Below are 14,649 nucleotides of genomic sequence, written 5' to 3' on the forward strand. Positions count from 1 at the left end.
TTCATGTCCATTGAGTCGGTGATGCCATCCAACCATCATCCTCTGTCTTCCCCGTCTCCTCCTGCCTTCAATCTTTCCCAGCATCAGGGTCTTTTCCAATGAGTCAGCTCTTTACATCAGGTGACCAAAGTATTGGAGCTTCAGCTTCAGCATCAGTCCTTTCAATGAATATTCAGGGTTGATTTCCTTTAGGACTGACTGATTTGATCTCTTTGCTAATTTCCGAGAGACTCTCAAGAATCATCTCCAGCACCACAGTTCAAAAGCATTAATTCTTCAGCACTCAGCCTTCTTTATGGCCCAACTCTCACATCCATACATGACTACTGGAAAAACCATAGCTTTGACTATACCAACCTTTGTGGACAAAGTGATGTCTCTGTTTTTTAATATGCTGTCTAGGCTTATCATAGCTTTCCTTTCAAGGAACAAGTGTCTTTTAATTTTATGGCTGCAGTCACCATCCGCAGTGATTTTGGAACCCAAGAAAAGAAAATCTGTCACTGTTTCCACTTTTTCCCCATCTATTTGCCATGAAGTGATGTGACTAGATGCCATGATCTTTGTTTTTTGAATGTTGAGTTTTAAGCCAGCTTTTTAATCAATAAGTTCTTTAGTTCCTTTTCGCTTTCTGCCATAAGGGTGGTGTCATCTCCATATCTGAAACTGTTGAGATTTCTCCTGCCAATCTTGATTCCAGCTTGTGCTTCATCCAGTCCAGCGTTTCGCATGATGTACTCTGCATACAAGTTAAATAACCAGGGTGACAGTATACAGCCTTGACATACTCCTTTCCCAATTGGGAACCAGTCTATTGTTCTATGTCCAGTTCTAACTGTTGCTTCTTGACCTGCATACAGATTTCTCAGGAGGCAGGTAAGGTGGTCTGGTATTCCCATCTCTTTAAGAATTTTCCAGTTTGTTGTGATCCACACAGTCAAAGGCTTTAGCATAGTCAATGAAGCAGAAGTAGATGTGTTTCTGAAATTTCCTTGCTTCTTCTATGATCCACCAGATGTTGACAGTTTGATCTCTTGTTCCTCTGTCTTTTCTAAATCCAGCTTGTACATCTGTCACTTTGCTGCTTGTATTGCTGCCAGCTCCTCAGGTGCAGAATGCTTACTGTAGTCATCACTGTATTTTCAGTGCCTAGAAAAGAGTAAGGTCCCAGTGTCTGCTGAGTCATTGGTGGGGGGTGCTTAAAACAACAGAAATTTTGGGAACTCCCTGGCGGTTCAGGGGTTAGACACCCATGCTTTCACTGCCAAGGGCCCAGGTTCAATTCCTGGTCAGAAATTAAGACCCACAAGCCATGCAGTGCTGCAAAAAAAAAAAAAAACAGAAGTTATTTTATAGTTCTGGAAGTTAGAAGTCTGAAATCAAGGTGTTGGTGGCAGGGCCCCCTGAAGGCCCCAGGGGAGGGTCCTTTCTTGCCTCTTCCAGCTTCTGGTGGATTGCCAGCAATCCTTGGTGGTCCATAGTTGCAGACCTATCACTCTAATTTCTGTATCCATCGTCACATGGCATTCTCCCCATGTGTGGATCTCTGTGCCTCTTCTCATCAGGATGCCAGTGATTGTATTCAGGGCTTGCCCTAAACTAGGATGACCTCATCTTAACTTACATCTTAATTACACCTGCAGAGACTGATTTCCAAATAAGGTCACATTCACAGGTTAAGACTTGAATAAACTTGGTGGGGGCAGGGTAACACAATTCAACCCACAACACCTTGTTTCAGCTATACCAGGATGCCTCATTGGTCAATGCTAATGATTACTGACAATAATTTCTAATTTTCCCTGAGTACTTGCCATATTGTGGGCACTGGGCTAAGTACTTAATGTTCATTATTGCATGTAATTCTCTCCCTCTACCATAGACACTATTATTATACCCATTTAATTGATAAGGAAACTGAGGCCTAGTGAGGTGAAGCAACTTGCCATGTTTCTCATTCAGTTAGTGGTAGATTATAATTTCCAAAATCATGGAAATTATACAGGTGGTAGATTATAATTTTCAAAATTATGAAAATCATACAGATTTGTCCAGACCACCTTACCTCTATCCTGAGAAACCTGTATGCAGGTCAAGAAGCAACAGTTAGAACTGGACATGGAACAATGGACTGGTTCAAAATTGAGAAAGGAATACATCAAGGCTGTATACTATTGCCCTGGTTATTTAACTTATATGTAGAATACATCATGCAAAATGCTGGGCTGGATGAAGCACGAGCTGGAATCAAGACTGCCTAGAGAAATATCAATAACCTCAGATATGCAGATGACACCACCCTTATGGAAGATAGTGAAGAGGAACTAAAGAGCCTCTTGATGAAGGTGAAAGAAAAAAAAAAAGACGAGAGTGAAAAACCTGACTTAAAACTCAACATTCAAAAAACTAAGATCATGGCATCCAGCCCCATCACCTCATGGCAAATAGATGGGGAAACAATGGAAACAGTGACAGTCTTGATTTTTATTGGGCTCCAAAATCACTGCAGATGGTGACTGCAGCCATGAAATTAAAAGATGCTTGTTCCTTGGAAGAAAAGCTATGACCAACCTAGACAGTGTATTAAGCAGAGACATCACTTTGCATACAACGGTCCTTATTGTCAAACTATGTTTTTTTCAATACTCATATATGCATATGGGAATTGGACCATAAAGAAGGCTGAGCATCAAACAATTGATGCTTTTGAACTGTGGTATTGGAGAAGACTTTTGAGAGTCCCTTGGACTGCAAGGAGATCAAACCAGTCAATCCAATCCTAAAGGAAATCAATCCTGAACATTCATGGGAAGGGCTGATGCTGAAGCTGAAGCTCCAAAACTTTGGCCACCTGATGTGAAGGGCCAACTCACTGAAAAAGAGCCTGATGCTGGGAAAGATAGAAGGCAGGAGGAGAAGGGGATGACAGAGGATGCGATGGTTGGATAGCATCACTGACTCAATGGACATGAGTTTGAGTCAACTCTGAGAGAGAGTGAAGGATAAGGGAACCTGGCATGCTGCAGTCCATGGAGTTGCAAAGGGTCAGACAAGACTGAGCAACTGAACAGCAACAACATAATTTCTAAAAATAGTCGCAGCAATATTTCTGGCCCCATGTGCCTTTCCAGAACCTTGTCACTCCCCATCAAGAAGCAGAACCTTTTTCTTCTCCTTCTGAACCTGGGCAGAACTTTGTGACTGACTCAATGAATAGGGTATAGGGGAAGTGACACTATGTAACTTCCAAAACTGGTCATGAAAGGTACAACTTCCACCTGCCTCTCTCTCAGAGTCCTTGGCCCTGGAACCCAGCCATCATCCTGTGAGGAAGCCCAAAGCAACCACATGGAGAGGCCCAGGCTACAACCAGCATCAACATCCATCCATGTGAGTAAGGGAGCCTTCAGATGACCCAGACCCTGGTCTTCAAGTCTCCAGCTGGGGCTTCAGACAAAGAGGAGCAGAGACAAGCCATCATCACGGATGTAACCCTATGGGGCTGTCCCAGAGCTCTGTGGCCAGTCCCAGGGTGGGAGAGTGGGGGACAGGGCCTGGCGAGTAGATTACTCCTGCTGGCTAGTGTGGCATTTCTTTCATAGGATCTTATGAGACTAGGATAGCAGAATGGTGGCAACAGGCTGATTTGGGGTGACTTTCAGTTGTGTTGTTTACAGGCCAAGTTCAAGGCTCCAGGCCTGAACATTCAGTGCCAGCCCTTGTGGTTGAGCTGCAGTGTATCAGCTCTCACCATGACTTTTTCATGCCTCCAGTCTAGGGCACCTAAAAGTACAGAGATGGTGGCAGGTGCCTTTACCTTTTATAGCATCCAGGACAATCATTCCCTCCACAGGCTCTGCACCAGGTATCAGGCAGTCCTCTGGGCCATGTCCACTCCCTCTAGAAACTTTCAAGACAATTGCTCCACAACTCCAGTCAGGTCTCTTGGCTCATCAATGTGGTGACATCATGCTCCCCCAGGTGGGTCTCAAGCCCTGCCAGATGAAGAAAATGGCAACCCACTCTAGTATTCTTACTGGAAAATTCCATGGGCAGAGGAGACTGGTGGTTTACAGTCCATGGGGTGGCAAGATGAAGAATGGACATTCTTTCAAAAAAAAAAACTTACCTGATGATCCAGTGGTTAAGGGTCCACCTGCCAGTGCAGCTCACACAGGTTTGATCCCTGGTCCAGGAACTAAGATCCCACATGCTGTGGGGCAGCTAAGCCTGAGTGCCACAACTACTGAGCCCATGCACTCTAGAGTCTGTGCTCTGGAACAAGAGAAGCCACTGAAATGAGAACCCTGCACACCACAACTAGAAAGGAAACTCCACTTGCTACAACCAGAGAAAGCCCTCTCCCAGCAACGAAGACTAATAAATAAGTTAAATAAATAAGTTAAATTAGTTTAAAATGAAATTTGTGTATTTATTATTATTATAGATTGTTTTTATTTATATATTTTTGGCCATGCCATGTGGCATGGGGGAATCTTAGTTCCCCGAATGGAGATTGAAGCTGTCCATGCCCTGTGCATTGAGAGTGTGGAGTCTTAACCACTGGACTGCCAGGGGAGTCCAAGAATGGACATTCTTTCTACAGTTGAGACTTCTCACTCTGCCATGGGCACCGTGCTTTCCTCCCCCCCTAGTGGGGATGTGTGGAAGGTAGGGGTGCAGTCAAGTTTGCAATAGATCTCATTCCAGGAATGCAGTGATTATTGTTTAAAGAGTTCAAGAAAAGACATGGTTAGAAGTTTTCTTGTTCAACATTTACGGTATAAAATTCCATACAGAAAATTTAACATGACCAGAAAATGAAGTATTTTTGTTTACATTTCCTCACGTACTCTGCATAAGGTTTGCTGTCGTGGGTCTTATCAGCAAAAACACAGAAGTATGAGGAGTCACTGGAGGCCAGGATTTATGGGCAGCCCAATGTATGATGCAATGTCCCAAGTAAGATGTAACCAGCATTAAATAAATGGTATTAGGAAACTGCAGAGGCAGGAGCTCTGTATTTTCCAGTACAAACAGATTCTAAAGAGCCACAGTATTGTGAGTAATAATGGCGTTGCTACCTCCTTGTGGTAGGAGATGAAATTAGCCAGGAATGGCACTGTGAGAAAATAGAAAATATATATTGTTTCTGCCCCCATTTCCTGACACAGAGCTCCTGAACCCCTTGTAAATTCCTACGTGACGAGAGCACTAGCTGTCACATATCAACATGAATCAGCCATAGTTATACATGTTAATGTATGGCAGAAACCAATGAAACATTGTAAAGCAATTATTCTCCAATTAAAAATAAAAAAAGAAACAGAGCACTAGCAACATCTTTTAATCTATTGAGTGACTCTAGGTGGGTCTGGATGGCTCCTGGATGGGGGCTGGTCACCAGAAAGACCATACCATAGTTAGAAGCTTGAAATTTTCAGCCCTACCTCCCCATCCTCCAGAGAGGGGAGAGAGCTGGAAATGAAGTTAATAACTGATCATGCCTACGTGAGGAACCCTCCGTAAAATCTCAATAGCGTGAAGTTCTGGGAGCTTCCCAGTGGGTGAACCATCCACATACCAGGAGGGTGATGTACCCCAGTCCACAGGGACAGAAGTTCCTGCACTAAGGATCTCCCAGACCTCACGCTAGGTATCTCTTCATCTGACTGTTCACCTGTATCCTTTATCATGCCTTTTAATAAACTGGTAAACATAAGTATTCCCCAGAGTTCTGTGAGTTGCTCTAGCAAATTAATCTAACTTGAAGAGGAGGTCGTGGGAACCTCTGATTTGCAACCAAATCAGGCAAAATTTGTGGGTAACCTGGGGACCTACTACTTGCAATTGGCATCTGAAGTAGGGTGAGGGGCAATCTCGTGGGGCTGAGCCCTTAACCTCTGGGATCTGATGCATTCTCCAGGTAGACAGTGTTGGAATTGAGTTAAATTATAGGACACCCAGCTGGTGTCATAGAGAATTGCTTGATGTGGGGGAAAACAACCCACACATCTTGTGTCAGAGGTGTTGTGAGTGTTCTTGGTGAGTAGTATAGGCGACACATCAGAAAGAGAAACACAGAAGGGGGTGGAAAACTTGGTTTTTCCCTACATGGAAAGTGAAGGATTTTTTTTTTTCCTTTTTAGGCACATTTGACAAAAAAATAACATAAAGAACATAAGGAGATGGCTCTTGGACCTGAAGAGGAAGAGATGGAGACTGGAAATACAAGGATTATTCAGGTGTATTGACTATACAGTAAACAGATACCTAAATATCTCTTCTTGAGAACTTACAATGGAGCACAGGGAACTCTACTCAGTGCCTCGTTGTGACCTAAATGGAAAAGAAATTTAAAAGAGGGGCTATGTATATATGTATGGCTGATTCACTTTGCTGTACAGCAGAAACTGACACAGTAGTGTAAAGCAACTACATTCTAATAAAAATACCTCTTCTCTACACTTTTTTCTAAATCCTCATCAATAAATCATACCACATATAGACCCATGATTTCCAATACATTTTTAACTCAAACTATTCATATAGATGGAGACCTCACAAAAATATTTGTCTGTGGCCCCAAACACCTTAGAGGCAATGTGGTAGGCAGCCTCTGAGATGGTTTCCAATGACCCCTGCCTCCTGGGGCTCACGCACTTTAATCATCTCTTCCCCTTGAGTGTGGTCTAGATTTACAGAGTCACTTCTAGCAAGTAGAATTAGGCGAAATGACGAGGTAGCGTCTCTGAGGTTAGTTTATAAAGACTGCAGCTTCTGTCTTAGGTACACTCTCTCCTGCTGGCTTCCACTGTCCCTGCTGCCACCCATTGCCTTTTCCCTCCCTCAACTGGAGCCCAACCAATTATATAAAGAAGTACAGGCTATCCCGTGAAGGCAATGTGGAGGAGAGAGGCCTTGGAGGGGCTAGCTGCAAGAGGTACAAACTAACACACCAGATACTTCGTATGGTTTCTTGCCCAACCTCCATTCATTCATTCACAGAGGCCCCCCAAATTCTCAGATCATAAAGGCAAATTCCCAATCATTGCTGCCACCGATGGGCCATAACTTGGTTACAATATGCCCAAAACAAACATTTAACAGCCAGCGGGGCAGGCAGTATGGCCTGGCCTTGACTGTCTATTTTTCTTTTCATCCCTGCAAGGAGCAGGGTGATATGTGGTAAAACTTTCTTTTTCCTGCACTTTTGTTATTGACTGCCGCTGAAACAGCCTTTCTATAATGCCACACTTATCTCTGTGTTCTTCTTAAGAACCCACAGTGGCTGCCTCCTTCCTGTCATCACATGGATTCAGCTGATCATTTCCTCCTCTTCTGTGCCAGCCAGCCATCTGTCCGAATATGCATTGAGGCCACGGTGCTCACCGGGCATCACAATCATCAAAAGCAAGGCCAGGGGTGACCTCTGCTCTGAGTCTGCATCACTGTGTGGGTTTTAGGGGTCACCAGGAAGGCTGTTTTCCTGAGGGCAGAGGTTTTATCTGTTTTGTTTCTTGTTAAATTCTGCTGCAGTGCCTTGCACAGTGTGAAGGCTCAGGTCAATTCAGTTCAGTTCATTTCAGTCGCTCAGTTGTGTCCGACTCTCCGCGACCCCATGAATCACAGAAGGCTCAGGTAGTACATGTCAAAAGAATGAATGAACTGACTCCCTAACCCTCAGCTGGGTCCAGAGGAAACTGACCCACAGAGTGGAGAGGTGACTGGCTCAGGACCATGGTTTAAAAACCTGGGTCCTCACTCACTCACCCAGTGGCTACCTGTTTCTTTCCCAGCCCTCTCCCTGCACCATCTAGACCCTGTTTCAAGGACGCCCTGGCTGCAGTTGTCAGCTCTGCAGGGTGAGCCTCAGGTGATGAGAGCCACCTCCCTGAGGTCAAGACTTGCCTGGGCCAGCCCACATCTGATGACCCATCAAGGCCCAGACATAAACCCACACGGTTTCCTCCCAACAGGGGTCATTCTGATGGGCAGCCTTGACTCCTGAACTCCTCTTTGGGACCGCCCAGACTCTGTGGGGTCCTCATCACAGATCAACTGGCCCTTCTCCCAATCCCACTTCCTCCTGCTTCCCTGTGCAGGAACCAATCCCTAATAAACATGTTATACCCCAAACTCCATCGCAAATTCTGCTTTCAGAGAACACACCTTATGACACTGACTATTCTCCAAGGGCCCAATAAAATGTCCCAGTGATCCCAGGGGCCTTAACACTGTCTCCAGTTCTACACCAGTTTGGGGGAAGCAGGTGAATAGAATAGCTACCTCATTTATCAGCTAAATGTAGATGTCTAACTAGTTGAAAAAGTCAATTTATTTAAAGGTCACCTGAGAATACTGGAGGCACATGATGCAAAACAAAAGGTGCAGGAAATGACGGTGTGTATTTCACTGGTGCTGAGTTGTATTAAACTCAGTCCAACACAAGCAGGCAGGTGGGATGGAGCATGAAAACACGGGGATGGCTTTTATTCAGAACACATCTCCATGTGGTTCTGAGGGAATTGAAAAAATTCTAAAAGCCCAAGGGAACAGCAGATGGACTTCATTTTTCTGGATCTGGGAAATCAGTCTTCCAAGAGCTCCTGAAACATGTAACATGCTGTGTAGCTCAAGAATCGTGTCAAACAGGTTATTTTGGCTTAAGACACACTCAACAATGAGGAGTAGAACGCAATGATACTTGATGCTTGAATAATCTCTCTGATGCAAGAATGAATACAACCAGATCAATCCTGTCAGGAAACTAGAGCATCACCCGGGACAGGTGGAGGAAACAGCCTCAGAGAATTTAGCCCAAACCTCATTTAGGGTGGTGGGAGGACCCTGATGTCTTCGTTTTTAGAATTGAGTGCTAATTTCTATCACTGTTTCCTCATGGTCTGAGAGTATGATCATTGAAAGTTATTTTTTAAAATAACTTGAGGGTTTCTTGTGGTTCAGTAATAGAGTAGTGCACATCTTTTTTATTCAGATGAGGTTGTGAGGTAGAATTTGACCACGAGTGACTTCTCATTTTGAATAAAACCTGAAAATGGACCTGGAGTGGGGGATGTTCATAGATAAAGAGAGCAGAATGATGGTTGCCAGAGGTGGGGGCAGTATGAAATGGGCGAAGGGAGTCAAAAGGTACAAACTTCCAGTTATAAAACAAATAAGGGGATATAATGTATCATATGGTGACTATAATACTGTAATATAATACTGTTAATAATACTGTGTTGCATATTTGAAAGTACTCTTAAAAGTTCTCATCACAAAAGAAAAATTGTAACTACATATGGTGATGGATGTTTACTAGACTTATTATGGTGATCACTTCACATTATACCCAAGTATCAAATCTTAATGTTTTATTATATTTATATCTGAAACTAATATAGTATGTCAAGTATACCTCAATTAAAAAAAAAAAAACACATAGGACTTCCCTGGTGGTCCAGTGGTTGAGAATCTGCCTTGCAGTACCCAGGACTTGGGTTCAACCCCTGGTTGGAAAACTAAGATCCCATATGCCATGGGGCAACTAAGCCGCAATAAAAGATCCCACATGACATAACAAAAATTCCCCTGTGCCACAACTAAGACTGACACAACCAAATGAATAATAAATACGTATTCTTTTTTTAAAAAATGGGCCTAGGGTAGTCAAGAACTAATACGAACATTAGACATTATACCTGTGGCCACTCACATTCACTGCAAGAGAGAACACCCAAGGCCATGAGAGTACCCGTCTTTGAGTCCAGAGGTGAGGAAAACAGGTAGACCACTTCCTCTATTTTGCTGCATTTTCCACTAAACCTAACTGCAGGCCTATTTCATTTTTAAATGTCTAGTGTGAAGACTGTTCAACTTGATCCAGCCATATGGATAAGTTGGCAAGGATTCAATTGGCTGTCTTCTAGTTCTTTAGCTGATGGTCTGGTCTTTTATATGGACTATAAAAACTCGTGACTACTATATTTTCAATCTTGATCATGCTCTGGATCAATAAAAAGTGTCCTTTTTGACTGCTTAATGCTGTTTTCCTTAATTTTATCTTGAATTTATATTGCAACTACTATTTTCTCTGTCTTTACTTTTCTCATACATTTTTACTTACTGTTTAAAACAGTCTTTCTGAATTATTTTGATTTAGACATTATTTGATTTTTGAATTTTTACTCAATCTGTGTGCCCAATCTACATGCTTGTGTTACTTAATGTATGGAATTTAATCCATTAATATTTATCCTCAAAATTTTAATTCTGTGTTGTTTTCTGTTTTCAGTTTTCATCTTTTATGCCTTCTTGGTATTTCCTTCTTGGTCTACCTTTTGTTACAGAATCATTTCTGTTTTTCAAGTGACGGGAAATTTCTCTCTCCTGTTTTTAATTATGATTATCTCTAAGTCTTTTTAAAAAAAGACTTTGTTGAATCTACCTTTATCTAATTATCCACAACAGAAATGAAAGATATTTATTCATTTCTTCTCTCCTTTGTGAATGGAGTATGAACGCTCCTATGGTCATACAGACATGAGTTTGAATGCTCCAAGTCACACAGACTGGGTACAGGCACATCTGGGGTAACAGCTGGGATTTGGAGTCCCATGAGTCACACACAGAGTAATTTAGAAACAGGTCAGACAGACTGGGAATAGACACTCCTGTATAACACAGACTGTGGTATGAACACTTCTGGAGTCACATAGACTAGGGTATTGAAATGCTCAGGTCACAAAGGCTAGATGTGGACACTCCTGGGTACCTACATCCTGAGGTAGGGACCTCCTGCAGTCACACAGACTGGGGTGTCGACACTTTGGGGGTCTACAGACTGGAGTTTGGACACTTGTGTTCATAAAGACTGTACTATGGAGACTCCTTGGCTCACACAGTCAGGTATGCATGATGGGCGTGTCCATATTCCAGCCTGTGACTTCACTAGAATCTATATTTAGTTCTGTGAACAGTTTGGTCCACATTGCAATCTCCCACCCCATTATATCTGATTGTAGCCTGTATTTCACCAGTAGTAACCATTTTGAAGTCCTTAAAAGTTCAGTAGTTTTTATCCTCAATATTTGAATTCAGACAAGAAGGCCACTAATGCTAGAGTATTTACCATAAGTCCTGGTTTGAAGTTTTACCAAAGGGGCACAGATGGTGAAAGACAAAACAATGATCCAGGTTCAAGGTCAGAAAACAGGGCATGGATGATAGACTAGTTACATGCCAGGGTCTGTGCTCTAAAACAAGAGTGTTGATGGTAAAATGACTAACCGTGTTTAAGGTCAGGCCAGAGGGTCAATAACAGTAGTTTCCTTATCAGAGGCCCCAGTGGAAGGCAACACCACCAGAGGGGAACTGACAGTGGAAGAAGTAACAGGGACTGTGGTTCAAAGTAAGATAAGAGGAGCGTTGATGGTAGAAGAGTTAACACACAGGGTTCACTAATAATAGACCAAGAAAACCACTGATGGTGGAATAAGGAGACCCAGATTTAGGGTCAGATAAGAGAAGCTAGGATTTTTTAAATTAGCTAACAATCATTCTGTTTGATTATATAGACAGAGCAGCGTTGATGTTAGAATAGTTAGCAAATGCTTGAATTCAGACTAGACAGGCATTAACAGTTAACAGAGGCCCTGGTTTAGGGTCAGTCCAGAGAAACAGAGATGAAGACAACTGAATAAATATCTGGGTTTGAGGTCAGTCAAGAGGGGAATTCTAAAATAGTTCACAGAGCCTGGGGTTTGAATTCAGATTCCAGGAACACTGATGTTGGAAGAAATAACTGTACCAGTTCAATGACAGACTCACAGGGCAGTCATCAGATCAGGTTTGAGGTCAAGTCAGAGGGTAGTTAATGGTAGCACATGTAACAGAGGTTTGAGGATAGGCCTGGTAGGCCTGGTGTGGAGGGATTTAAATGGCTGTGTTGGATAGTTAAGACAGTAGATCATTGAATCTGGAAGAGTAAACAATAGACAGATGGGAGAGCAAGGATAGTAGAAAAGCTATGATTAGGAAGCAGGATGACATTGAAGATGGGATGACAATAAAACAGGCCTTGTTTTGAGAACAGACCAGAACACTGTCACAGAAGTTAATAGCGGACCATGTCTGAGGTCAGACTAACGGAGCATTGTGACTTGTGTTAAAGTGGCCTGGGTTCAAAGTCAGGTCAGAGAAGTTGAAGGTTGAATAGTTCAAAAGAAGCCCAGGTACAACCAAGGTAGGAGTCTTAGATGAAGAATTAATATGATGTCTGGATTTGATTTGATACCAGAAGGGCCTTTCAGTTAGAATATGAAGGCCTAGGTTCAGGTCATGTCAGAGAAGTGGTGATGGTAGGATACTTAACAGAGACTTTGTTAAGGTAGACCAGAAGGGCACTGATGGTGGAACTGTTAATAGAGGACGTCAAACCAGAGAGGCTGGCATCTTAAAACAGTACAAAATTAGATAAGAGGAATTCATGTTAGAATAGTTAACAGAATTCGCCACTCACAGTCAGACCAGAGGGCTGATGATGGTCGAATAGTTTATAGAGGTCAGGGTAGCAGTAGAATAACTAACAAAAGCTCTGGGTTTTGGCTGAATGTGAAGCCTATCATGTTGGATTAGTTAAGAAATTCTCATGTGGTATCAAAGATGGTCTTGATGCCATGAGAGCCAGGAGAGTCTGAATTTGAGGTCATACCAGAAATGCCTTGATGATTCTAGAGTTCAAAAAGGCCCAGTCAGAGCAGAAAGCAAGGGATGGTGATATGAACTAGAGGGCTACATTCAAGTTTGGACCAAAGAACAGTCAGCAGAATTTCATTTCCAAATAAGACCAGAGGGGTACTGATGGTGGCGTGGTTAAGAGTTCCAGATCTGATGTCAAATCAGAGGCACAGTGATGATGGACAAGTTAACAGAGGCCCAGGTTTGACTGACTTTATTTTTTATTATTTGTTCCTTAATTTTCCCTTAGATTGTAAGTCAAGAAAATCATGAAGATGAATTTAAAACAGAATGTCAACTGTTACTTCAGAATTTCACAAGGAGAAAACCCCCCAAGTCATGTATAACAACATCCATGATCAGTCATCTTGAATCCAGATGCAATAAAGAACATGAAAAATGTGAAGAAATGAAGGTGTTAGAGGAAAATGAGGTTCCCCCAAATGATGTTGAGGTTGACTATTCTTAGTTGAATCTGAGCATCTTTTTGGTGCTCCATACTATGCAGGAAAGAGCTAGCAGCAGGCCTGGAAAGACCTACTTCAATGGGGGTCCTTGGCTGGCATCTGGAAACTTCTGGGAAATTTCCACCACTCTCTCAACTGATAAGAGTGACTTAATGTGCCTGAACTGTTCACCCAAGCACTGTGGTTTATGCTAAATAGGTGTATTCTTTCAGGGAGTAGTCTGGAAGTTGAGTATGTGCTAGGCAAGAGGGTACCTATGTGACCAGCCCCCAGTAGAAACCATGGATCTTCCCTCATTGATAATGTTTCACATGTGTTATCACACCTGAGGGAATTAAGGGTATCCTGTGAGGCTTTGCTGAAAGACACCTTGGAGGCTTGTGCCTCATCTCCTCTGGACTTGACCCCTGTGTGCCATTTCCCTTTGCTGATTATGCTCTGTATTTTTTTTGCTATAAAAATCATAGCCGTGCATACAACCATATACTGAGAATGAGAATCCTTCTGGCCAATCACTGATGCTGTGAATAGTCCAGCTCTCTGGACTATCACCACTATCTCATCACCATTGACCTTAAGGTCTGTCAGATGGAACTACCAGGTACAAGTGCTTCCGGCTGCAAGTAACCACACTGTCCGGTAACAGTGGCTTGGTTGAACAAGAGGTTACTGTCCTCCATCAACAGGACTGCTGGTGTTAGTTCAGCAGCTCAACTATGTTGGGCCAAGCTGGGGTCTCTGTGACTCTGTGGACTGAGCCTGAGGTCTCAAGGTGGTAGCTACACTTCCCATTGATGCATCTGGAGCCAGCAGCCTATGAAGCTAGAGGGAAGGGAGCAACTGGAGCAAGAGCCTCCTTGATATTATGGAACTTTGACATTTTCCGCGTGACTCAGGTCATTGACAAGGGATTTGCGTTATCTGTCTCCCTGCCTATACCCCAAAGTTTCTCTCCTCATTCAGTGCTCAGTAGCTCAGTCATGTCCAACTCTTTGTGACCCCATGGACTGTAGCCTACCTGCCAAACTCCTCTGTCCATGGAATTTTCCAGGCAAGAATACACTCAGGGCTCCTCTCAAATACTGAACATTACTCTGTGGTCTCTGAGCTATTCCAGGCCCTGAATTTGGGCCCTGGGTGGGCTTGGGAAGAGGTGGGGGTGTCCTAGGGTTTCTCTGAGGTGGAGAGAGATTCCTCATCTCCTTCCTCCCACAACAGGAACCATCACTTCAGCCTTGGGGTCCATGGTTGCTCTGCACTGCCTTGGTGTTCTCAACACCTCTGCTCCCTACTTGCAGAAAACAACCAATGCACCAACAGGTGTGGGGCTCACAGAGTGGCTGTCCCAAAGGTGGGGGGGGAGCCTAGGAACCTCAGCCTGAGGAGCAGATGGAGTCCTGCAGACTAATAGGATGAAACCTCTGTGGTAGAAGCCAACATT

The 14,649-nt window shown here is 43.3% G+C and overlaps 1 long non-coding RNA gene across 1 annotated transcript; it reads left to right on the forward strand.

Moving 5' to 3' along the window:
* Positions 1–3,314: 3,314 nt before the first annotated feature.
* LOC148773318 (uncharacterized) lies at positions 3,315–13,093 on the forward strand. The gene is made up of 3 exons (XR_016036906.1): positions 3,315–3,390; positions 6,150–6,245; positions 12,992–13,093. It is a non-coding gene; the product is annotated as an uncharacterized LOC148773318 (long non-coding RNA).
* The last annotated feature ends 1,556 nt before the right edge of the window (positions 13,094–14,649 follow it).

This window comes from Moschus berezovskii, chromosome X, assembly GCF_049115385.1.
Source record: "Moschus berezovskii isolate FMDL1 chromosome X, NW_MosBer_1.0, whole genome shotgun sequence".
Lineage (NCBI taxonomy): Eukaryota > Metazoa > Chordata > Mammalia > Artiodactyla > Moschidae > Moschus > Moschus berezovskii.